Below are 24,837 nucleotides of genomic sequence, written 5' to 3'. Positions count from 1 at the left end.
GAAAGGAACGTCTGTAGGCGTAATATTGGCCATTTCAGACTATCCTAGAATCCCTACTGCAAGTACAGTAGCGAAGTACCTGCTGCGCAATAAATCGATCTGCAAATTGGCGATGTACCCACTGCGGGTTCGTAATGCAACACGCCAACATACACAGCTGCTCTCTTTGTTGATGCTTTTGGAGCTGATGGTGATTAAATATGCCTGAGCTCTTTGTAATGGGTGGGCCTTTAAACCCCTCACTCGTTGTGCAATTCACATGTCTTGACGCCTGGCGCGATTCTATAGTATACGCTTCAGTCACACACGGTTACATGCGTTAAGGAGACTCCTCGCATTATGTATGTCGAATTTTCGCTCCCAGACAGGCTGATTTTTCGCTCACTACCAACGACACCGACGCCAACGCCGCAATTTCTGCAAACAACGAGCTATTTAACGCTATTGCGTCAATAAATAACGCCACAACAAGGAATATATTCCGATACTCTCAATCAGAGCGCAGAATGTTATAGAACTCTAAGAATTACCCAACACGCGAAATAAGAACAGAACGGTGAGGTTAGAAATCGAAAACAAACATCATGCTGCTTCCGTTTTTCATCCAGAACTTTCATATTTGGAACTTATTTCCAATAATGTCAGATAACACGCGCAGAGCCAGTACAAGCATCGCCTTAAACGTACTTGTCGCGCTAAAAAACACGTATAAACACGTATAAATATTTTTAAGCTGTTAAGCGAGTGAGAAACCACTTGCACAGCACGACGTAAACTATGATAACACTCACTTGCATTCGTAAGTGATTATCCATATGAAAAACAATTGCATTTTCACAAATTAATGCTTGCCTTATTTGCCTTCCACGTTCGGTTGTTCCAACAGCCATCCTTTCTTTATGCCAATTATACTATCACTGATTTCTCAATTCAACTTACACAGCACTGGCGGAAGTCGTGTTCGCATCCAGCACAGAACGCTCCGTCTGTCAGCTGTATAGGTGGCCCAACACGAAAAGCGGTGAGAAACACCTGCTGCGGGTCTTTCATTGGATCATCTCTGAAACATGGCATAACTGGAAAGCTCCGTATATAGGTATTCTGCCATGTACTTGTCGCCAATGTGGATGCAGATTTTCTGTCGTTCTTTCATGCCAGTAGGCTGGAAACAACGCACACAACTACTATCACCAATAGTTCTGAATGAGGGTTAAGTTCATCTTGGTTGAAACAGCGCTCACGAGACGACGACGAAGTAAAAGAAGGCACAGGAGCTGTCCTGTGCCTTCTTTTACTTCGTCGTCGTCTCGTGAGCGCTGTTTCAACCAAGATGAACGCATACCAACTCGCTCAAGCTTCCATTCTTATGCAGGGTTAAGTTGCTAAGACAATCCTAAAACTATAAGTAAACAGAAGTGGAAATAAAAAAGAAAAACACATGTCACCAGTTGGAACGTAACAATAACTTGCGCATGGCACGTGTTATAACACGTATGTATCAGTTGAGCCAGTGCGACACCACCGCTCAACTTATTGGATACATGCGTACAGTACTGAATGCCTTCTTCATAATACAATGCTGCTTTCTGCCGCACAACAGTGGATCGATTTTTGGAAGGAGGGCAAATCAAGGTTTTCTCCTGACGACTCGTGTGCATGGCACTCATGTTTAGTGTGCTCGCCGATTATGAGTCTGCACAACTTGTTACGAATTCGGGTTCCATATTAATTTTGGTCGTCTGACGTTATTCAAGGAGCTCCCAAATTTTAACACACAGGCGGTTTTCTTTTTGTATTTGATTTTATTTTACATTTTTTTCTTTATCTCCATCGATACGTGGCCCCCCAGACGAGACGGCAATCCAAGCAGCGACCACGCGCTCGGCAACAGCGAACGCCACAGCTACAGAGCCATGGCGGCGGGTACGTGTGTAATTATTAATGACCTCTCCAAAACAGCCATACGTTCCCTGAGGCAATTTGGCTATCACCGACGACTGCGCGAAAAGTGCTGGCCACGCTTCTGTACTAACAGAAAGAATGATAAACGAGGACTCGCAATCATCAGGTGCGCGTTGCCACCGCCATGGTTAAATAAGGGTTCACGCTTGAAGGAAGCTGCAGCGCGTTATTCAGGTGCAATCGTTTGATGCAGTAGCGCCCGTCTGAACGCACACTGAGCCACTCGAATATAGACTCCATGGCTCCCGTGATCTGGCAACTCTTCTCTTCCCGAACTGTCGATATGAGAGGCCATGTCTATCAGCATTTTTGGCATGTGGTATCAACGTTACGGCAGGGCGAATGTGTAGCTGGGGCCGTGATATGAATGATGAATGAATGAATGAATGAATGAATGAATGAATGAATGAATGAATGAATGAATGAATGAATGTTATTGAAATGCGAGGTGGCTCTGCGACCCTCGTTGGCGAGTAGGAAGATGGATTTCGTATAAATACCACCAACTCCGTATGCCATCTCATGGTTAATAATCTGCCACAGGACGCCTGGGAACATTTTACTTGTTGGGCGGTCAGACACGAGGCAGACCCTCTCCTATACTTTAGCAGTTAGAATGCATAGATAAATACACGATCACACGTTACATAACCGAGCCGTTCATAAATTTTTATTGAATGCACCCCAATAAAGCAGTTTGGGAACCATTCAATCACCTTAGCATACATAGATATTCTTTCTTTCCTCATGTTCTTTCCTTGCGTAACAAGTTACCAGAAGAAGTTGTTAACATTAATACAACACCTTCGTTCGTTGAACTTTTGAATAATTACTCTTTCGGTTGTTGCAACTAATGCTACTAAAACGCACATCCAATTCTCACCTGCATTTTGTGTTCATTTATACAATGTAAATGGCCAAATATAGCAAATATTTGCATTTGTATGTTGAAGCACTGCTTTACTTTTGGGTTACTTTTGAGTTCGGATGACATTTAGTCGCCTATTATTTTCGCGTTGCTGTTGCGTAATTCTGCGTTGCATATGTGCATTTTTCATATATTTTTTGTCTTCTCTTGTTTAATTCCTACCATATAACCACTCCGGCTTGGGCCCACATAGGGCCTGCACCTCTCGTACGACACCTCTCGACACCTCTCGAGTACGACACCTCTCGTGCGTTTACACGTCATTAGTGATTTTGTACACCGACATGAGAACAAAGCAGATTTTTCACCGTAAATGTCGTCGGCACAGCCCCGCAATTGCCAGAAAGGAGCATGAACAATTTGTTAAAAATAACTTCGCCAGTGGCGTCAGCTTCACACCTGCTACAAAATGTGCCACATTGTAAAACTGATTAATGGTCTTTTCCATGCACTTCTTTGTGTCTGTTGAGAGTGTGTGAACGGCTGTAAACATATGATGGTGTTTTTTTTTTCAATAAAAAATTATGAGTCAGGAAAGCATTTGTCAAATTATGGCACAAATACAAAAAATAAGACACCACAAACTGAAGGATTCATGAAAGCTACAGTCAGGAGCAGAACCCTATATATAGCCAACACGGCGTGAGTCCAAATTTTTATTTTTGTTTTTCTGTTAAAATAGTGTAACGTGGAATCGTTTTACATTTTTGTGATGAGTTCACAGAGGTTAACCACTCGTTTTCAGAAGGCTTACATAGGCTGCGAGAACTTTGCTTTTTTTGCGGTCTTTGATGTGTTTGGGCTTTCGCCTGTTACTGCTACTTACACCAATGGCCTCCATGTCAAAGAATTACTGCTTAAGGCAAGAGACGTGCAAACTTTAAAATTCCTACGTGAAAAACGCCAGGCCTGCGCGGAAAGCGCAGCACAGTCACAGCGAAAGCTGGAAGAGCGGCATTTCTAGAGCCCGTTGTAAACTCTCATTGGGGCTATTAAAACAAGTACACTAGCAAGATACCCACTACACCATGAATCATAATTTTTGTGAAGCTGGGAAGCACTCTACGCCACTATTCGTCATTTTGCACGTACCGATAGCTTTCACGTTACGTCATGGACGGAGCCTTTTAACCTATTGGTACACCAATATGGCGGCTATGATGACGTCAAGGCAGCCTAATCGCGTTGCGGTTATCCTGATTCAGTGTGATATCGACATGGTCGGAACGTTGTTAAGGCGAAAGCCTAAGATGCCTCATCAAACGCGGAAACTGACCGTCGGCGTTCGCGTCCCGCGGCGTCGGGCACAGCACAAGTGATGCAAAAAATCGGGTCGCCACCTGACGTCATCATGACGTCACAAATTCTCGCGTGACGTCACGTGACGTCGCGTCACATGATGCCGTCATCAAATGACATTGTAACTTGGTCAAAGGTGGGCCAATCACGGAGGCAGTGCAAAACCAGCTGAGGTGCTTCCGATCCTGGAGGCAGTGCAAAACCACGCTAGGAGTGCAAAGCTTTCGGAGGGTGGCGGGGCAGAATCAGTACATTGACTGAGAAGAAAATGAAAATGGCTTTCACCTTCGAGTCGTCTTAGGTGAATGCACAAGGGACCCTGTGAGTTTTGGCTTCTGCGTGTGAGTAACGAAAGAACCTAAGTGCGATGAACTGATAACATGCCCACCACGCTGGTACTCCGGCATGGCAGTTTCAGTGACGTCAACGCAAGCCATCTACATCGACATTTGAGCGAGCATTGTGGTACAACTGAAGTGTGACTCACCAATTCCAATCGCAACGCGTTCTCTAAACAAACAAAAAGAAACAACAAAAGTCGAGCATCTTGTGTTTATTACCTATCGCCCAACACATTTACACGCCCTGTTCCATCGTGGATTTAAGGTGGGGTGAGACTTTGAAAGTGAGTTTCGAAATGTGGCTGTGCAGCACTGGTAATAAAAAAAAGCTATGGCTATAAAATTTGCAAGCTATTTTAAAGGTAGACGTAGGTTGCACTGGAGTACAAAATTAGTTTCAAATTGTGTTTAGTGTTTTTTTTATTTTTGTTGTTTTAGTTTTTCTACATATGTACTTTTTTATTAGGACCTGCTATCTGCAGAGCGTCGTATTTGTGCAACAAAGGAAGCTGCTAACGTTTTACAGAAGTCGAACTAAAATTGTGAGTGTACAGCAAAAAATGGATTTGATATGTTTTTTTACGTTTGTCTATGTATGAAATTGCCACTTATGAATGCTTTTTTACAATAAAAAATACTGATGCACCTAGGCTACTTATTCTAGTTCCAGTTGTGCAAGTATAATTAATTAACATATGAGACAATTTTTGTTTGCTTATGCGCGATAGTCCCCGGCAAAAAGGTACACAAGCTCCAAAAATGTTGTTTCGAGAAAAACGCAGAAACGCGCGTTTCATGTCAACGTGTCACAGAAAAAGGAAAAAAAAAAACATTTTTGAAACCGCGAGTGCCAAAATGTGATATATTTTCTGAAAGGTAAAGACATTCTCTATCAGGTGATTTCAAAATCCCAACATTTTTTTACCAAAGGAATTCTCACCCCACCTTAAACATGGTTGGCTCCAAACTTTTTAAGCAAAACTGTTCTCGCAGAGTTAACTACCTATGGTGGTAGTTTGCTGCTATCACGCCCAACAGGAAATCGAATCTGCTTATCCATTTTGTCTGTCGACATGCATGGGCGACTGAGATATCAAAGACTGCGGTGCTTAAATGGACAAGCACACACAATAGCATATGCATGCCATTCGATATCAAACACTTTGGATGCCACACATACGCAGTGCGGGACAACACGTTGTTAAAGAAGCAGTTATTTTGAATGTCGTATGTAAATGGAGTGCCTTGCTTAACACTCTGAAGTAATTGCCACTGAGTACGACACCTCTCGCGTGTTTACACGTTAATTAATAATTGTGCACATCGACCTTAGAACAAAGCAGATCTTCATCTCAAATGTCGTCGGTGTAAATGTCACGTGTCCACCCTGCTGTACCCAAGATGAAACCGATATTTTAGAAACCCGACGAACGCTACCAAATTTTCGGCACAGCGGCTTCGTCATGTGCAGTCTGTCTCTATTAAGTGCGGATCACTTTAGGGTCCCAGACTGTCGTTCCATGTCGTCTCGTGTCATCGCTTAGCGTTACGCTCAAGTGCCAAAACAGGCCAGAAGAGCGCGCTATACAGGTCATGGCCTCCGAGATTAGCCGGCGGCGCGCGCCGCCGGCTAATCTCGGAGGCCACGTACAGGTCAAGTCAATACCAAAATAGGACAAGGGAGCGCGCCACTGCATCACAAATGAATGTTTCCTTTACCAACATGGACGCCAAGCAGGCGGCACGTTTGGAACGCCTGCGCACGCGTACCCGTGAACGCCAGCATCGCCGAAGGGCTGGCGTTCACGCTCCGCTCGCATTGAGCTAATTGAGCGAAGCGACAGCTGAACGCCAGCGTCGGGAGTTAGACGCAGATCTACGGAAGAGAGAAGCGGAGGCGAAACACCAGCAAATGTGAGGTAACCCTCAGCTAGAGTGTACTAGAATATTCTAGTACACTCAACCTCAGCTTTGGAAGACTCATGCGCAAGCCGAGCGCCAACAAAAACAGGCGAACCCACAGCTTCGTCTCGGGCAAACGCAAGCCAAGCACCAAGAGAGGCAGGAGAATCCTCAGCTCTGCTCCGAACTTCGTACAGTTTTCACGGTGTGGAAGTGGCGCGAATTTTTCTCTCTTTGTGTGCTGTTTCGCGCTGTTGGCATGGACTGCCAACAGCGCGAAAATAACCTATCATTTACAGAGGTTGCGACAGTTAACTGTTGTGATAACATATTAACATGCGCAAGTTGTAAAGTCGCGAACGCTCTTGTCACGTAGAGATGCCGTCTGGAACACATTCGCTGCGTTCAAAGAGCACATGTTTCACAGAGTTCGCCCGTAGTTTGCTTTGCAATTCTGGTACAAAAATAAAAAATTAATCTCGCCGTCAAAGGCGCTCGTGCACTTGCTGCTTTGCAACCAATGACTTTTTTTTTTAATTAAAGGGATGCTAATAAGACTTGATTTGCTTTTGAAAGCACTAGGTGCCTAAATACTGATGATTGGTCAACCTAACAGCAACAACGATGTTTTCTTGATGACGACGAAAATGTTGTGTTGATTACAAACATCCCACCAACTCCCCTCTTGGTGATTAACGTCTGCAGAGAAAGGGGGGAAAAAAGTAGAATTTGTAGCTGACATTGCGTTTTTCCGGCAGAGCAATTTTAACCACGTGTACCGTGTGTATATATACATATATATATATAATAAAGGAAAGGCAGAGAGGTCAACCAGAACTATAACATCTGGTTTGTTACCCTACACTAAGGGGAGGGGGGGGGGAGGAAGGGGAAATAAAGATGGAAAGAAGAGCGGAAAGGAGGCGCGCGAAAACATACAAAATAGGTGCGCAGCTGGAGTACTAAAGCCTATCCAATAGGCCACTGCCTAAATAACCCAAGTAGACAGGACGTACAAGGGAAACAAGAACTGGAACGTACGGCGACATCTTCATTTCTCAAGTTGCGAAAATCATCAGGGGTCCATGAATAGATTCTATGCGTGTCTGACGTCATCCATGTTCGAATAACGGCTTACTACTGTGTCTTCAGGTTACACAAGTGCAAGGTATAATTCGCGGCTCTGGTATCCACGATTTTCGCGAAGCCATTGCGTGCAGGCTCGTACGACATGCAAAAATAAAGGTCATGGTCGACCATTAATTCGGCCCTTCCCGTCACGCATAAACAAACAGGCGTGCTTCGAGTGGCCCGCTATGTATCGAGGCCTTGGAAGCCGCGAGCGCAACGTGCTGCCGGCTTGGGTCATAAAGCCAGCCCTCCCGTCGTCCATTGAGCGAGCGTAAATCTTCTTTATGGCGGCCCTGAATATGCGCGCGTCAAGCCTGTCGTCGACGTGGCAGGGTCAGAAGGCGTGAGAGATTCCTTCGCGGATAGAGACCGACCAACGCAAGGGACCGTCCGCCGGCGGCGTATGTATACATACATATGTATAGTGCATTGCACTCTATGCAGTGAATGTGCGTCCTGTATGCGCAAGCAACGGCCTGAGCATGCCTTCGCATCTTCGAGGAGGGCTTTGAGACAAGCCGCGAAGGTTCTGTTTGCAAAGCGCTTCTTAAGTTTCGTTACGGGCACACAAGTGTGACAGAGCACGAGCTGCTTTTGCTCTGTACTTTCTTTTACTTTCTTTTAAAGACGATAGTCTTTCTTGGGGAACTTAAATGCAGAAATTTTGGTCTGTCTGTATGTCTTTCTGTCTGTCTGTCTGTCTGTCTGCCACACGATACAGCCACCCAGCCAAAGTTTAAGCACTTGCTGAACGCCCAGCCATCTTGAACTGGTAGCTGCGCTCATACTTGTGAACATTGTCGATCATAAAGCAAATATTGCGCATATCTAAGGCGCAACATCAATACGTAAGTATTAGGTGGTGTGTTCCTTTACTAGAAAATAGATAGATAGCTAATTGTAAAGACCCTAATGTTTCTCAGGTTGCGTTGAAACGGCGCAGAAACGGCCGGCAGAAAAAAAAAAAACGGCCGGCTGAAGACTATCGTCTTTCGACGACATTTGCAGCGAAGCACGCAGATACGCGGCCAATTTTTTTGATGTAGTAGAGTAGGAACTCAGCGAAATAACGCCTGTATAAAACGTATGAGTAACAGAAAACACCATCAGGTCTTACATCCGGGTATTCGCACTGCGTTGTGAAATTCCTCTTGCTTGCGCAACTGTGTGAGTCCTTACGGCGACTTTGTTTACACGTGTGTGGAAGTTTACAAACGTACAGGACAAACTTTGTCAGAGTGAAATTCACCCTGACAAGGCAGGCCCATCTGCCGAAACGTTTCTTGACCTCTCTATCAATATATATATATATATATATATATATATTATATATATATATATATTATATATATATATATATATATATATATATATATATATATATATAGTTAAAAAAAATCAAGCACGTAGGAAAAATTGTTCAGTAAAGGACTAACGTTTCGGCCGCGGGACCGGCCTTCGTCGGAGTGATGCGAACATGCGACGGTACCGCAATATAAAATGCGCAGTAACGTATCATAGCGCTGTTAATGGCTGACAAGCGGTTGTTAAAAGCACGTGGGGAAACAGTGCGCGTGATAGGAGTAACAGAAAGCCAAAGCTTGTTGGGTGAATTTCACTGCAAATATATATATATATATATATATATATATATATATATATATATATATATATATATATATATATATATATATATATACACACACACACACGCGCACACACAGTCGCAAGAAGTCTTCACGAACAAGTCAAATTGAGTTACTACAGAAGCGACAACATTGCTTGCAATGCACCTATACCTGCCTGTGTTTAAAAACTATGATAGAAAATGTCAGTGCAAAAAAAAAAGAACTAATTGACATATGCACTTAATTTCGTAAGCCGTCTATATCTGCAGTGAAATTCACCCAGAAAGCATTGGCTCTCGAGGCAAACAATTGTAAAGCTTTACTGAAACTTACACTTGCGTCACAGCTTAGCATTCTTTAATTACGTTACATTGTTTTGTTATCTAACCTTCTGCAGTAAATTCCTTTAGTAGATATATTATTGTGTGCTCAAGGTGCGAGGCAAACTCTGTTGAGATTTCAACGCACTTTTGCCACGCTTTTTGAAAGAAAAACTGCGGAATCGATATCAGCGCACCTGCGCAGAAAATGCGCCTTCAGATGGTGTAGAAGAACCTTACCGATTTTAGTAAATGTATAATTCTAAACATCAGTTAATCGTTACACTGAATGGTAGGCATTTTAGTCGCTGCACTTGAGTTGAGCACTTCGCACTCTAAATTGTTAAGTATTTTCCTGCTAGGGACGGCTTACTGCACTTCCATACTAGAGTAGCTAAACAGCACTCTTATCTTTTTAAGTACTTTAAAAGAGTACATAGCACTATTTTCTTTCTTTTTTTTTAATCACGTGCTTGGCACTCTCGACATCGGCGTGCTCGGGAAAAACAGCGCCGCGTGTCGGAATCTTGCCGCTCCGACCACCGGTCACTTGTGCCAATCTTTTTCCGTTGCGACTGTATAGGTTAGGTTAGGTTAGGTTAGGTTAGGTCATCGTATACGAGCAGTTATTGCCGGCCGTCTGTTGTCTTTTCTGGTGCCATCCTTTAGCGCTGTTTTCACTAAGTTCCAAAACACAAGAAAAAGATCAATAATCAACCCTTGTGGAACCTTTCACTCCTTTGACCGAAACGAATCTAGAATCTTTCTTTCTATCTCTTTTTTCAACGCTAAGGCATTGTAATAGTCTACTATTGGCACTTACTCCCACCTCATACTTGTATTTATTTAAATATCAGTTAAATGTTTATTTCCCATAAAGTTTCCATGTTTTGGATACAATCTCTATATACTTCATTTGTTCATTGTACCTTTTTTTTGTCAGGTAACAAAACAAGCGTGAACAGATTGCATACACTTCTGCATGTCCAATGGTGATAGTTGTATGTTATGTGAAGGATTGAGTTTTAATGTGTTTATATGATGCATTCTCATTAGTACACGCGTTCATTTCTACTAACGCTTATCTTTGAGTAACTGCTTTCGCGTTTTCCCTTTCCTTCTAGCTGATTTACAAAGACCCAGCTGCATTTTTTAACCATAGAAACCTCGTTTATACATTCATTTGCATATAGCGGATTACTTCAGGAGTGAATAATCGACTGAAATTAAAACAAAAACAAAAACAAATAACAGTTACAACCTTAGGTGGGTTTATAATAGGCTCTCCTTGCTTTATACGCAAATTTTCCGATTAACATCTGCTTTCACGAAGTTCTATCAGCGAAGTATGGCATTTATGTGGCCAGATATTTAAGCGAGTTGTTGCGAGAAATGTGTTAATAATAACTGCTGGAGTTTTAAGTCCCAAAACAACGATACGTCTGTGAGGAGGCCGTAGTGAAGGACTCCGGAAATGTCGACCACCTGGGGTTCCTTAACGTGCACCTAAATCTAAGTACACGGGCCTCTAGCATTAGAAATGTGTTAAATTTAGTACCTTATTTTGCTCGGATGTTTTGTTCAACAGGTCTCGTAGCACAATCACGCTGCACATGGTGCTGCTGTATATGCAGTGTATATACAGCAGCTAGCGTGCTTATGACGACTTCTTACGGTCAGGACACGATAAAATAAATAAAGAAGCAATACCATTTGAACAGTTCTGCAGGAGCAAGTTACGAGCGACATTCAACAATGAAGAATTCAAAGCAACAAGTCTTATAAAAGGTTACAAAAGAATCCTTGTGTCACGAGATCATGCACGCACTTTTCCTAGAACGTGAGAAGAGAGGAAAATGCAGAGAGCTTAGCCAGACATACGTTGGTTTACCACCCTACAGTGGGGGAAGGGAATCAATAGGTACGATCATGACAACTGTGTTTGAAGCGCGGGCAAGTGCCCAGTAACTGTTGCGTGATCACCTTGATGAGCTCTTCGGTAAGTGTGGACGTTTCGCGAGTATCAACACTTATGACGTGTGAACATTGCTGTTGCGTGCACAATTGTACTTCAGTACTGAGTATTACGTTTGTGAATGCCCATTCATGCGTCAATTTTGTGCTGTTTTGTGATTATTTACTACTTCACGATGCACAGTATTGCGTAAGAGAAGAGGAGCAGCCGGAGCCATACCTACGCACCAACTTCTCCTTAAGCACATTTAATTAAAGAAAAAAAAAAGGGAGGGGAGATCAATAGGCTCAAAGACAGGAAGCAGTAAAGAGAGAGAGCCCTAGTTGCACGTGCATGCGCTTGTATGTAACCGAGAGTACAGCGTATGCTAAATATCGCAGGCAATTAATATACGCGGTGACTGGGGACCATATTGAATAGGTGTGTTCTGGAATGTACGTCACTGCCTCGCTTTTTCTCTCATTACTGCGTGCAGTCAGTCCACGCACTTGCGCAAGTCACGAATGAACATGGGCGTGGTTTTGAGGGTAGAAGCACTGAACAGCCCCTGCCCTATTTCCGCTTACGGTATAGACTCGGGTCATTATTTCTCTTGACCGAAGGCCGTGCAACTAGCAGAGCACTCTTAGCGAGGGTATGAGTATCTATCAAAATACAGTATTGACACAGCATCTGGCGACATGAGTGTCGGCAGGATTTTGTCTTGGGGGGTGCAAACCCGCTAAGCATCGCGGCTGGGGGATGGGGAGAGCGCTGGTGTATAGCTTGGGTGGGGCCAAGTGCTGGTGTGGCTTGAGGGAAGCAAGTGCCCCCCTCTGCACCCCCCCTCTGCCCCTTCTGCACCTTTTTGGAAGCATTGGAAGTCGTGAGTAGTGACCCATAGTGCTACGTCTCTGAACTAAAAACAAAGAGGTGTACTGGTAACAGAGACTTTAGTAAAGGTAGAGAGGCCGTCCCGAACTATCAGTTTGTTCTAGCCTAGTACTCTGCAAAGAATGCTTGTAGCTCGTCGAAGGGAGTTATTTCTAGAGGATGTATACGTACGTATATCTTCTGTGGGGTTTACTTTACGTGCGTACAGATGGAGTGAACGTACTACTTTGGTTCAGTAAAAACACTCTCGAAGATGGAATTAAGCTTGGAAAGATCCCTCACTTTAACGCGAATAAATGTCACCACCTTCTTTGCTTTTAGAGCATGAGCTCTGTACAACTTCACGTCAGATATCTGCGCCTCGCGCTGCTGTATCCTTGTATAAATGAGTGCACGGATAATAAAAGAATTAAACGACAGTAATATGGACGCTTCGGGAACAACTATACTCACAGCAGTTGAGGCTGTAGAAATGACAGTTTTTACATAGTATGCACCATGCGAGGGCTCCAATTCATATAGAACTGTGTACTATATTAAACACTATTGTGATCTATTAATTTCGTATCTATCTGATTAACTGCACCGAGTCGAAAAGACAATGCTGCAGCACTTCCATCGTCAATGTAGTAGGCGTCCTGATGCATACACTACATCTCTCTAGTGTTGTTCAAGACCAATGTTTAGAACTATCGCCTTTGCGCATTGACACGGAATTTTCGCTGCGCCACGTATATAAATACGTACCGATTCTCGGGAAAGTCGTCTGACTATTCCACCGGTGTTGAATCTCATGGCTTATAGATATCTGCGGATTATGGCGTTTTTCACGAAAAAGACGTCTTAAGCATTGTTCGTAAGACAAAACATCAGCCAATCCGGATGCCGGGCATATAATTAGCAAAGCCTGTTGACCAATGAGAAAAGAACACTTTCGGAAATATATATGTGAAAGTGGCCTCATGTGTGCAGCGAGTTCGTATATCCGCGTGCTTTTAACTGCCCTAAAAGCTTTCTATATAATCCATTAACATTCACCATAATTCCAGAAACATCTTTGACGTCCTTCACCCATTAAGCGTGTGGTGTTAACAAACAGACACTTATATTTATTTATCCCTTAAATTCTCTTCAGAGTTTAGCCATGCATCCGGAGAGAGTGGCTTTAGGCGTTTGCCCCAGCTAGCCGAGAATGGGTTCGAACTGCTCTCCGGCGGCAGTCTGATAAGCGCGGCAATATTAATTGCTCGACACGCGTTGTACTAAAGGTGAGAACGCGTAATTTACGCCTGCAGCATTGCGTGCAGTCGAGGTCGTGGGTCCTCGCCTCTGAGATTGCCTTATCTACGGCCATCGAATTACAAAAGGAAAAAAGAATAATGGCTGTGTGCACTGCACGTATTCAGCTCCCTGTAGTAAAGGAGGACGCGGTAGAAAGGGAGCGTCGAGATCGTTTCGGAGCGCTGCATGCAGTTTCACTTTCACCTGCGTTTCTCTTGAAACGTTCTCCCACCACTGAGAAAGTCACAGGTTTACAATGGGCGAACAACACGTATAGAATGTACGTTGTAAGCCGAGCTCAGAAACTGAAAGTAAACCATAATATTTGTGTATGGCTATTACGCGATATTCGCTGCTTCTTTTCCCTATTGGCAAAGGGAAATACCGAAAAGCGTGCATCAATGATTTCAGTTGCAACTGCGGCATTCAAGCAACTTTCGCCTGAATTCATATATATGCATTTACGATCTGGGGTAAATGTGTCTGTTTTGAAGTGTAATGCAACCTCTTATGAAAATTAACGTAAAACCAGAAGAGGTAGGGGTTGAACTATGAAGCCACATAGAAGAAATATAGGCAGGCAAGAGTGCGGAGGAGCGTAGAGGGCGGGGTGGGGGCTTTGCCTTCCTGCATAGGTCAGTGTTCGTCCTGTGCGTGCGTTTCTGGATGGTTGTCGCCGTCGCTGAGTCCTTATAGTACTCTACTATTTCATTAAAGTTCTGTTCTTGGTATAACTGCACAAGATAAACATACATGTTTTGAAGCAATCTCTGGCAAGGCGCATACTTTTTGGTCCCAGCGAAAGCAAAAGAAATTATCCCTCAACGGAGAAAGGTCAGATACTCAAGAACACACATGTGACGGTTAAAATGTAAGTCCCTGCGACTGCCATGACAGCAAAGTACGTGCGATGAGGATACATTGAGGCGGTCTGGTGTAAACGGAAAGTGATAGACCACATTGCGCAAAAATATATCAACGGGACGTAAGCCAGAGAGCTAAATCTGAAATACGAGTGCTTCGCTAAGGGACCTTGCAGTATATCAAACCAAAGGGGAACAGTCACACATGGGAGAAAAAAAGACAAACTGAGGAGAAGATGGAAAACAAGAACGTTGAAGCGTGCGAAATGTAAGTGAGCGGAGGGACATGTATAGGCTAGTGGCGCAAAGACCACAATATTGTTATATAGAGCTACCTTGGGTATACACGAAAACATAAAGCACGTCATTAACTGCTGCTGTGCAGTGAGCGCGAAGTGTCCCATCGCGACAAATGGGGCCGTTGCGACGTGAGGCCGTTTCGGAAGGGCGCAACCGCCGTCCACATGACGCCCACAAATATCCTCGCTCGGCGGGACCGCCATAAAAGAAAAAAACAACACGAGGCGGAACAGAGTAGGTGGCGAGCCGGAACGAAGCGCGTACGGGCACGCGCGCGTGTTCGCGTAGCGTGTGCTTATTCACGAAGGCCGCGGAAGCACGGAAGAGAGGGAGGTGTGCGCCGGGGGGTTCGATAGGGCCACCTACCGTGACGACAGTGACAGGGCGGAGGAGAAGGAGGAGGCCGTCTACGACGAAGGGGCACACTGGTGCGACGACGACGTCAGGACAACATTGTAATCCAAGAAGTGGCCGAGTGCGGCGACGGGCATGCGGCGCGGTGGTCGTCGACGTTGCCGGCGCTACGCCGCCAGTCGCTGTGGCTCCCGCTGCTGTGCCGCCGTCGGTGCGGTGGAGACGCGCCGCGCCGCGCCAGGCCATGCCGCTTCTGCGACTGCAGCCGCCGGCTCTCCGGCAATGCCGCGAGGAAAGGAGCGGAACCTCTTTCCTCGCCCAACAGCCTCCTTCGCTCGCTCGCTGCCGCGCTCTTTCTATCGCGCCCCGTCGTCACCGGGGGGAGAGCCGTGGCGTGGCGTGGCGGCAGCGGCGGCGCTCTAATAATCGAATTCGGCGGCGCCGGCGCAGCCCTGCCAGCATTGGCGGAGCGTTCCTCCCCCCCTGCTCCACACCACCTCGGAAGGAGCGCTTGCGCTGCGGGGAGGGCGGCTTGCAGGGAGTAAACGCCGCGCCCGCGGAAGCTCCTCACCACGTGACGCGACGCCGGCCAATCGCGGTGCGCCTCTGGGGGAGTTCTTCCCCGAGATGGAACGAAGGATGGCAATGATAAGAGAAAGAAGGCTGCTGGGAGATGCCTTTGAGTGCGTGCGTGTGTCTGTGCGACGCTGAGGACCGAGCCTTCCAGCGCGACGCTGAGCTGCTTCCCTGATAGATTTGGAGGAGGGCAGAACGGATGGACGGTTCGGCCCTGTCATCGCCCTGCCTTCCACGTTCTCTTCCCCTTTGGCCAAGGCTGCGTGCACCAGAAGCCGCCTCGCGTCGAGGCGGTATGTAGCGCATTGCCCGTGCAGCGGCGTCCACGTTCCCTGGTCATCGTCGTCTTCGTAGTCTCCGCATGCTTGTTTGTCATGTTGCTCCTGCTCTCCCTGACACCGATGAAAACAACGAACGAACTCAACGAAAGTGAGCTTCGTCACGCAGCTGTGGCTAAGCAGCGGAGCTGCTGCACTCGACAGAGGGCACAAAAAAAAATAGTTCGCAAACGCGCCGCCGAAATTGAGGCATCCCCGACGTATGCGACGGACGCACAACCACCTCTCAGTGGAGCCAGCAGTGCGTGGCGAACGGAAACGCGCAGGAAGTGCGCAATTGCACCATCACGACGTACGAACAGCCAAGAAGTGCGTAATTTCCCAATGGCAAAGAACAGCGTCAGGAACTTTGCAAAAGAAGCACGAACTGCTAGCTTCGACAGTTCGAGGGGGCTTTGGTTGGCGCTGGCAGCGATTTCTATGTGTAATGTACAATGACGCGGCTGTGCATCCTATTTCTTCTATGAGGTCAATGACACCGAAAAGAGCGCACGCATGAAGAACGCAGATCATTCTTGCGCTAACCGAAACCAATGATGTCGAAATTGTTTTGCGGCAGCTGTCCCTTTCTTACAAAATCATCCTGCTATATCGTGTATGTGTCATGACGTACGCCTTGCCTGTTATACAGCAGTCTATACCTACCGTTGCGTGTATTGTGAAACAAAAATTTTAGTCGCCACTATAAAGTGCACCGAATCTCGAAGCAACATAGCAAGTCACATGGTTCGGCAAGGCGCCGCCCGACATAGCATAAGCACCGCTCCCTCCGATGACTACCCTGTAATCACGGTCAGTATTCGTTCCATGTGGTTACAGGTTAAACCAGATGCACTATAATACGTTATGGGGCGTGGATGTGCCAGCATGCTAAGCAAAACGTATTGAAAGCTCTCAATTGCCTTGAGGAAGCGGAGCATTTATATCCGGATACAGCGCGTGCATTTACATATGAATAACAACTGACGTTCCTGAAACAGGTTTCTTTCTTGATGTGTGAAGACATAGTGAAAGGATAATCAACATAAGTGTCACTAGTTTACAAAGAGATTTCGCTGCCGGCAGAGAAAAGCGCTAGGTCCCGTATTTACCAATACGCTTACATCTTCCGTTAGAATTGTCCTTCAGAGAAATTGCGCATATATTTAAAGGCTCCGAAGATAATGAGCCAATGTCAAAGGACGCTTACGAAAAAAAGAAAAGCAATTTTTGAATATCCCCGCTCCCTCCATTTAATCTAAACACATCCTGTCAAGTAAAGTATCATCGGGCTCAAGTCCCACGACCCTTCTGACCAATACACATTATTCCAGTTATCCAGTTCCCAGCAGCTTACAGACTTACAGCAGCTTCCAGCTGAAACGGTATAATTGTCAGTGTTGTCAATGACGACAGTTGAAGATATAATACACTCAATAGGGTAGCATTGGAAGCAGCGTCTTCGTCGCGTGTTTGCGCTGCCAATCTTTTCATTGAAGCATTGGAGGCATTTGTCACACACGTATCATTTGGCACTGGTGAATGTGATTTTCATCGCAGTATTTATCTTTACGATAGGACCTTATACGTCCGACCTGTTAATAAATCGTGCTTGTAAGAAAAGCCTTGTCGCCTTCTGCTTCGTCCAGTGTTGCTTGGCACTGTTTTCGCAAGGTACGCATTCCAAGTATGACCTTTCTTCATAAGCGCGTACTTTGAACACGAAAGAATGGACGAGCAGAGACGCCCAGCGAAATTGGGTTAACCAATCACGTCTTAATTTGGCGCATACTTGACGATGCCTAACATTAACAGGCACGTAACTGCTATACATCCGCAAAATTTCCCGGATACAGTATTCCTGCACTGAATGCAAAAAAAAAAAAATGACGCAGCTGTCGCAACAGGGCAAACCCTGTTTGTGTTATGCCCAAACAAAGTGTGTATATATATATATATATATATATATATATATATATATATATATATATATATATATATATATATATATATATATATATATATATATATATATATATATGCTAGTAGTGGAGAGCAACGATACGATGTGAAGGAAGGTTACTTCGTATACACGTAGCAAAGACGACGAAAATGAATAACCGTAATTACGAAGGTCGTCTTCATAACAATAGTTTATGACGAGCGGCATTTGTCAGTGAAGTTTCATCAGACGCGTACATTTACGTGCCTATGACATAGGAAGTTATAGCATGTGAGGAAACGAAACACCCGGCGTAGTAATATTAGCACGGCGTACATAAAAGAATCAACGCAAGGATTTCATTTACTATGCACACGGCGCATAATGAAAACATTAGAGTCACACTGTGAATTAAATCGAGGCTGGAATCAAAACCTGGTCATAATTAGATCGATAAGAGAACGCCAAGACGGATAAAAACTATTTATAAAGACAGCTTCTTATATCTCGCAACTTGAAAACGATGCATTTCAATTTCAAACACGATTATTGTTACATAAATGTATCAGACTTTGACCTCATAATCCTGTTTAACTGAGTAGACAGTGCATTAACATTGGCGCTTTTACAAATGACATTAACAAGAGGTGAGATGAAATGATACATCAACGCTGAAATTAGAAATATAAGCAGAATACAACAGCATTAATTATTGTTATGTGGGAATGAAGTGGCAGCATTCGAAGTTGCTGCTGTCAACGTAACGCGCTCCGCAAGATGGTGGGCGAAATACTCGCAAATTATGTCACTGAAGTGGATGCGAATTCCCATCAACAGGCATGGCTGCACCGAATCGTCAAAGAGTACACGCTCAACTTTTATGAAAATGATATAAAAATAACGAAAGGCAGAAACACCTCACACGAACATCTAAACAGGCTACGTTCAAAGGCTATCAGCCACACCCGTACAAGGCGTGCCGCTTAGTAAAGTGAATTGAATTCGCTGTATACATAGATAATTCGAGTGGTAAGACCGCAATGTCAAGAGCATCCGTGTTTATTGACGCCATAATTTCAATATAGTACGGTACGCTGAAGGCCGATAGTTCAGTCCACTTTCACCTGTAGAAGGTCTCAATCGTGGAACATGTGGGGGAGCTCAAGTGAAACATGAGCTCGCGGTTGGCCTTAACATGCATCGGTGAGTAGCACCTCATGTTTCACAAAAGTTAGTCCGGGCGGATGACTAGGCAATTCAAGAAACGGCCTCGTACCCAACCATAACCCTAATATCACGCTATTTCTCACCACCCCACCCATGCGGAAGGTTGAATCATCTGCGTTGCTCACTTTAATGCAAACCTTACACGTGGTCGGTTTAGTTATGCAAGTGCCATCAAGCGCTTCATCAAGTGCATGCGCTTAAAGTGAATTGAACTGCTAAAAAATGTAGATTGCCTTCGGTAGCCCCAAAAAGAAGCAAAAGTGCAGAAGGCCATATCTCAAAGGATCCCATTCCCTGCATTTATACCTCATCTTTGCGTTCACCAGCGCGATTTATTTCAACGCTTCCCTCCTATGCGCGCCCGGCTAATTTTTTGGCCGCTTATAGTTATAGTTATTATGACGCGCCAGCGGTGGTCAAGCTCCTTGGGCAGCAGGGCGATGGACGTTCGCCGCCCGCCTCATAAATACCCAGCCTATCGCGTGGCCCTGCCGCGCCGCCAGTGGCGAAGGGGGCAACGAACGCTGTGCCGAAACTTAACCTAATCGCCAACCAACTTAGACGGGCATGCGACTCGCGAAGGAGGGCTCGCGGCGTTGTCGCCGCAATCGCGTAATTAATCGAGCCCGTGTGCACACCTAAAGCACTCGTCAGCGAATAATTACGGCGGCGCGGTACCGCCGGCAGCACAAGCATCATCAGCCGGTAGTCCGGTAGGAAACCGAAGCCATTATTTCATACATTATGCAAAAAAGGCACGGCTCGGAAATCATCGGCAGGCATCGCGCACCCTGCGGGGACATTTGCACACGGCACCCACTTGTGGGTCGGTCGGCAGAGCCTCCTATAGGTGAGGAATTGCGCTTGACATTCGTGAGGCTACGAAACCATATATATGGATGGAACCAAAGCTTTCGCGTGTGCCTAGCCATAGCCGGTCACTCGCACACTTGCGTTGCTCGATGCCTTTTCATGTAGGCAAGGGATGTCCGAAGGTACTTTCTTTGTTGCTCCATTCGAGGTTTCTTGCTATTGTGAACAGTCACACGCTGTTCAGGCGGGACTTTAACACCTCTGATTATAACAGCATATACGCATCAGTGAATACCATGCAATATTACATAAACGTACCAATTCTCATGTCGCTGGAGACTCTTCCAAAACTCGAGAAATGAAGTTTTTCCGACGTCCACATACCACTGCAGAAGCTCACAAATCCCACGGGGAATTGTACGCGTATTTAACCACATCCAACTGTGGCTCATATTGGAATAGAGCAGGAAGCATGCTCCTTCGTCTTTAGCTGTCTTTTTGGCATAGCTTTAATATTTCACTTTAAGACGCATCTCACTGCCTCTGTGGCGCCACGGTGCGCCCAGAGGTGCAGATGCCCACTCGCCTCGAGCTGTTTTTCGTTTTGCTTTTCCTCGTTTGCAAGCATGCCGGTCGACGGAAGGTAGACCGGCGGGTGCACGCGTCACGCTGAGCCCCACGGGGTGGATCAACAACCTCTGGAAGGAAACAATTTAAATGAGCCGCTCTCGCCGAGAAGCTAAAGGCAAGGTCCTGGCACAGGCCACGCCCACCGGCCGAGTGGAAGGAAGCCATGGATCCTCAGGAGGCCCGCACACCAGAGAGCCGCCTGCCGCGCCTCCGGTACCCGAACAGGACCCCCCTCTGGCGCACACGGGAGAGGAGGAACGCAAGTTGCGATGGTGTTTCCTTTGCCTTTGGCTTAAGACAAAGCAGCCTTCTTCCTCTCTTGCAACTGCGGCTCTGTGCGTCCAGCGGCGGCACTGCAATTACGCCACGCGGGCCCGCGCTTTTGCCTTGCCGGCTCGGAGGTTATCCCCTCCCCCCTTCTTTCTCCATCTTTCTCTTAGCTTCAGAGGTTGGCTTGCTTCTTGAGTTCGTGCTTGTATTCATACACGCGCCGGACTGGTTTTCACGGGCGTCGGATACGCATCACAGGCGGTGCTCGTGATCTCGCCCGCGCGGCGGGAGGGGGATCATCGTGGTGGTGATGATGATGGAGGTTAGAAAGCCGCGTGAGGGCGCATTCTACCACTGTTGTTGCTGGTCGCTTTACTTATCTTTTTTTTATATATTTTTTTCGGCTGCGCGGGTCATGCTTGGATAGCGGATGAGTGTGAAGCAATAATACAAAACAGCGTAAGTGAGAGAATGTCGAAAAGAGGGCAAAATGGGGCGACAGACCTTTCCTTTACCTTATTTAAAAAAAAAAAAAGAAAGAAGTAAGGGTGACGATTGTCCTCATCACTATTTGTCTTCGCAGAAACACTTTTGCAACGACAGAGTGCACCTCATACGTGCTGACAGTGATTGTGGATTGTTTGAGCGTTCGTTTATGCTAGCAGGCTCATATCATCACTCATTACATTGATGAGAACGCATGCGTACACACGGTGAGCGTGCTTAGAACCACACAAAATGGGACTAAAGGACGTGATGCGATCAAAAGTAAGTTCACGCAGGAAATTGCCGATAGTAAACAACAGTAATACCACAAAGCAGCTAACGCTTCCGAATCTGTCGAAACACTGCCTTCAGACTGAGGTATCCCTTGTTCGAACACGGCTTATTATGCATAGTTACAATACGCGAAGAATTACAATACGTGCATTGGTGTGAACCATGTTTGTATTAGCTGAAGCGCTGTTGTTCATAAAGCTGAGAAGAGAGTGCATTGCACCATGGCATCCATTTAATGATCTCGTGATTTCATATGCGAGGGTAGGGCAGCAAGGGAAGTTGGTCTGCTCTAAACGGTTGATGATTCGGCACTTTAAGAAGGCTACAAACACCTTAATAAAATTCGCAATTACGACCGGCCACCTTAAAGGGCTCAGCCAGTACAGCTGCGAGGCCGAACGCGTTACCTTCGCGAGTGGACGCATTATTTTCCGCACCGAGCTAGCTCTCCTTTAGAATTCATTCGATATAGGCGCCTTTATCTCAGCATTCACAGTTATGCGGGAAGGTGTGCGCTCGCTACACCTACAAAGAAAAACTTCTACATCCAGAGAGAAGAAATGACGTCGACGCGGAGCGGGTTCTCAACGTGCACTGAAGTTTCGGCATCTATGATTATCCCAAAGTTGTTTTCGAAGAAGACTAGCAATTCAGCTGTATACACCGCGCGGAGTACGAAAGCATCCGCGTTTCCGTGGAGCGGCCTCCCGTACATTGGCCGGCATCGATAAAACGCGGAAATTACACCCAATCTCAGCAATACACGTAATCAGTAAACGGCCCCACCGAATGGAATAATATCCTCTACATAATTCACGGAGGCAAGCGTGGTAAGTACGGCGCAACGTCAGGTATACATTGCTCACACTTACAAGAAGTTCCTTCGCTATGATTACACGACACAGCTTGGGATGCTTCTCTGAACTTCCATGTAAGTTTTTAGAATATACATAAACACGCACGTCACATACGTATGTGAAAGCTCTTCGAAAAGATATCTATAAGAAGCTTAGGCGAACGTACAAAAAAAAAAAAAAAGACGTTTATTGAAGGTTTCGACCTGGGAGAGGCCTTTCTCCCCGGTCAAGACGTCGAATAATTTTTTTTTTTGGCGATTGCGCTTGCACTTATTACTCATTAATCGTCGGATGTGTGTGTGTGTGTAAATGCTAAATGCATAACGCTGACTGCACCATAAATCGTATAACACACTTTCCAAACGTTTAGCTGTCGGCTATAGCACTGCCAACTACACTTTATTCCTATGGTTGAAGATGAGCAGAATTTTTCTATTGTGTGTTTGTGTGAAATCCTTTTTTTCCTGCATCGTGTTTATCTATAAAGTCTGAAATTCGACCGCTTTAATATTCCGCGCGCACAAGCTTGTAGTGCACGAGCGTTGAGGACGGAAAGCTTTCAGCGCGATGTCTAGTCCTTGTTTTATTCCGACTTTGGCGCATTTCGCCATTACATCACTAGAGGAAAACGCACGAAACCTTAGAACACTGCGGCACTATCTGATGTCTCTGCTCTCGCTGTGAGGTCGCGGACAGGACACAAGAAACCGATCCACCGCCGTCACCACCCGCAGTGTTTGCGGGGTCGAGACCGCCTCCAATTCCATGCCTTAGCATCGCCGATCCCTATCTGTAGCTTGTACTATCTCTTTTTTTTTTCAACTGTTTGCAGCCATTAGGGCACACGCAATATTTTACTCCTTGAAGCAAGCTTCCGCCAGCCAGATCACCCGCTGCGCACGTCTCAATAACCTCTCGCTTACGAAAGCCACGTAAGCCTTTGGCATGCATGGTGTCAGGGCATGTTCACGTGTTCATTCCGTGCATACACCACGCAGTAGCCAACAGCTTACTATGCACGAGCCCCGGATATATATAGAAGGAAAAAAATCGCATGTAATACAGCGTGGAATGCTCCATTGCAACGTTTAGTGCAAATGCCCCATGGCCCACGCCTGAAAGCACGAAGTAACCACGAAGCAAGCACGAAGCTTGCTCAGCTCACCTGAAAGCACGAAGTAATGTAAGTAAACAAAAACATTGTGTTGCCCTTCGAGACCGAAGCACAAGAACGACTTGAGGCATGTGCGATTATCGGAAATACGATTTTATTGCGCTTTCTTGGTAAGAAGAGAAAAAAAACAGCGGAATGTCACAATAGGTCGACAAGCAGCGAATGAAACCAGCGGCAACACGCAATTTTCACGTTAAGATGTGACGTTTCTGTTATCCTACGCTTTTGGTCTTTGAGAAGTGCAATAAGTAGCACCGTACGGGACAGGGACAAAAAACCGCGCCATCAGCAAGTAATATCGAACAAAAGTGCTAAGATATGAAGGTCACGGAGGTACATCACAGCCACTTCAGACGTGAATGGTGCGATGGACACTTGAAACCGGACTTTTCATTATTTTCTAGAGGCGGAACGCATTCCTAATCATTTTGGCACTGTCTGCCAAGCGACAGTGCCGAGCGGAGGAACGCAGCGCGAGAAAGGTGATATGAGGTAGTAGGTATGTACTCAGAACAAAATTGGATTCTGCATACATTCATAGGCCTTGGTTATTTGTTTGCGAAGTTCAACCCGCTTAACCACTCACGGCTTTTCGAGGCGCTAATATGAAGGGGAGTGTTTTTGCTTTGCCTCCCGCTGTACGCCGTGAGCGTCGGGGCCCGCAGAAAATCTTTTCCTTTCTCTTTTTATTTTCCGTTCACATTGAGGAACCGAAGTGTCACGCTAATATCGAGACCGTGCGCACCGTCGCAAAACGACCCCACACGAGACAAAACAAGTGGCAACATTCGCTGACTCCAACGGGTCCAACATTTCAATACCTCAACAGAGCTTCCGGCGGCCACCGCTCGGCGGCGCCACGGTACGTGAAAGTTGCGAATAGCTACCTAAGTGAGCCCATGTGGCAATCTGGACATTTTGGTAGCCCCTTTTTATGAACGGTAAAGGCGCACTGGAGACGATGACCAAACAAGGAACACACACGCACTCACGTGCGCGTGTGTGCGGTGTGCGCGTGTGGGGTTTCCTTTTATAGTGTCATCGTTTCCAGTGTCGCTTTCACCGTTCTTAAAAACCTAAGTGAGATTACGGCG

The 24,837-nt window shown here is 45.8% G+C and overlaps 1 protein-coding gene across 2 annotated transcripts in view; it reads right to left on the bottom strand.

Annotated features, from left to right (window-relative positions):
* Window positions 1-24,837, bottom strand: part of LOC119394283 (homeotic protein antennapedia) — a 189,725-nt gene that overhangs the window by 116,143 nt on the left and 48,745 nt on the right. Inside the window, exon 1 of one of the 2 annotated variants that reach the window (XM_037661565.2) lies at window positions 15,170-15,428. The exons of the other annotated variant lie outside the window; for it this stretch is intronic. The gene's annotated coding sequence lies outside the window, so the exon portion shown is untranslated. Of the gene's footprint in view, window positions 1-15,169; window positions 15,429-24,837 lie in introns of those variants that run through there. 2 annotated transcript variants of the gene reach the window in all.

The sequence above is a fragment of the Rhipicephalus sanguineus genome, chromosome 5 (assembly GCF_013339695.2).
Source record: "Rhipicephalus sanguineus isolate Rsan-2018 chromosome 5, BIME_Rsan_1.4, whole genome shotgun sequence".
NCBI classification, from domain to species: Eukaryota; Metazoa; Arthropoda; class Arachnida; order Ixodida; family Ixodidae; genus Rhipicephalus; species Rhipicephalus sanguineus.
Note: the sequence above shows the minus strand (reverse complement) of the source record. Positions and strands in the feature narration are given on the sequence as shown.